Below are 1,933 nucleotides of genomic sequence, written 5' to 3'. Positions count from 1 at the left end.
TCTGGCTGCTCCATGACAGGGCTTCTTTTGGGCAGATGGTGATGAAAGATCAAAGGTGAAAGTGCCATCACCATCTGAGCTGCATTTTATATGCATTCTATTTAATCTTCACAACAATCTTATTAATGAGGCTTGGAAACTATAAATAACATTCCTAAAGTTTTGCAGCTAAAGAGATCTGAGTCTAACTGAACCCTGAACAAGAGTTTTAAGTACAGCATATGCTCACTAGTTGCTCATTAGTATAATTTTATAGTAGCCTATTACACATCCTTGGGGGTGGCCATACCCAAGCTTCTTTTTTTCCTTGGAAAGCAATAGTTTATTTTTATACTTCTGCAAATATTAACTCAGTGATTACAACAAACATTGAGCAATCTCAATACTGTTTATCTGGAGGACGGTCTGAGGGGTCACAATGAATAATTTCTTCTTGAAGCTTTTCCTTTTCCTAAATCTCATAATGACTCTTGGCCATATTTCTGTCTTCTCAATGACTGTGGCTTCTACTCAAACAAGATCCTTTCTGAGGAGTGGCTTGCCAAGCAGCATGAAGTTTTCTGCCCCAACCAGGAGGACCTTCTCCAGTAGAATTCTCTCTCCACATGCAAGGTCTAGTTCATTTCCAATTAAGATAAGATCTTCAGAGGCCACCTTCAACTGGTGGCTGGCAAAATGCACCATGGGAAAAAGCCTGCCATACTGCCCCGTGGCAATGTAAAGTTACATCAGAGAATCATTGACATCTTGGTTACAGCCACCCCCAAGGATGTGTAATAGGTTAGTGTAAAATTATACTCATGAGTAACTAGTGAGCACGTGCTGTACTTGTCTGGGTTTCAGTTAGACTTAGATCTCTTTAGCTGTGAAACTTTAGGAATGTTATTTATAGTCTCCAAGCCTCATTTATAAGAATGTTGGTAAAGATTAAATAAAATGCATATAAAATGCTTGGAAGAGAGACAATGCTCTGTAAATGCCTATTATTATTATTGTGATTTTTGTTGAATAAATCAATGAATCATTGTCACTAGCTTCGTCATTCTGGCAAGTTCTGTTCAGTTTTTCTGGGTCTGAAAAATTTTCCACTTCTAGAAGCACTGAGAGAGGAAGCAAGTTGCAAAAGATGTCAGTAAGTCAGAATCCCTTGATTATGTTTAGTTTAACTGTGTTTTCTTCGGCATGGTGCACTGTTACTTAGGCTCCAGTGTAGATTTTGTGAGGCCTTACATCTTAGGAATATCAGGGCGATGATCTGAGGTGCGTAGGGCTTGCAAAACTGACCTAGCCGCAGGGATTTGGTCACAAAAGGGCAGAGCACCCTGGCGGTTGGTGAGAGACTGTGGTGTGGCAGTTTTGAGGAGAAAGGGTGGGAGCATCTAGACTGTGATCCAAATCTTGGAGACAGGGGTGGTGAGTGTGATTTTTGAGGAATCCATCTATAAAAGACGAGACCACCACTGGTGAGTGGGGTCCCCATGGCGGCATCTAGTCCTTTTGAGCAAGCACTGACACAAGGGCGATGAGGATCTGGGTACTGACCAGTATACCTGATCAAATGCACTGAAACAGCTTGAGAAGAGGAAGGGGCAGGAAGTTCTGGGGCTCGAGAGGTCCAAACAGCATCAGACTCTTCTCTGTTGCATCAGGTCCTTGCTAAACTGCGGTGGATGTAAACTGATATGACTTGCTATGGATCCTGCCCATATCATCAGTATTTGCTCAGGACCTGGGGAAAAGGGGTTTGAGCAGGCTGAGACTGCAACCATAGAGAGCTGGGAAAATAAAATATAGAGGCCTGATGATATGCTTTAGATAGGAAAAGATACACAAATTGTGAAAAGGTTTGTAAGAAGTCCAAATGAATCAGTGCTCATGTTTGGATAAACACTCTATTTGATTGAGGTTATGATTTTTAGAGGGCAATTGCTTT

General features: G+C 41.5%; 1 pseudogene; it reads right to left on the bottom strand.

Annotated features, from left to right (window-relative positions):
- Window positions 1-357: 357 nt before the first annotated feature.
- On the bottom strand, window positions 358-1,480 carry LOC112634270 (annotated as a pseudogene).
- Between the last annotated feature and the right edge of the window lie 453 nt (window positions 1,481-1,933).

This window comes from Theropithecus gelada, chromosome 11, assembly GCF_003255815.1.
Source record: "Theropithecus gelada isolate Dixy chromosome 11, Tgel_1.0, whole genome shotgun sequence".
Classification (NCBI taxonomy): domain Eukaryota; kingdom Metazoa; phylum Chordata; class Mammalia; order Primates; family Cercopithecidae; genus Theropithecus; species Theropithecus gelada.
This window is presented reverse-complemented; position numbering and strand designations above follow the sequence as displayed.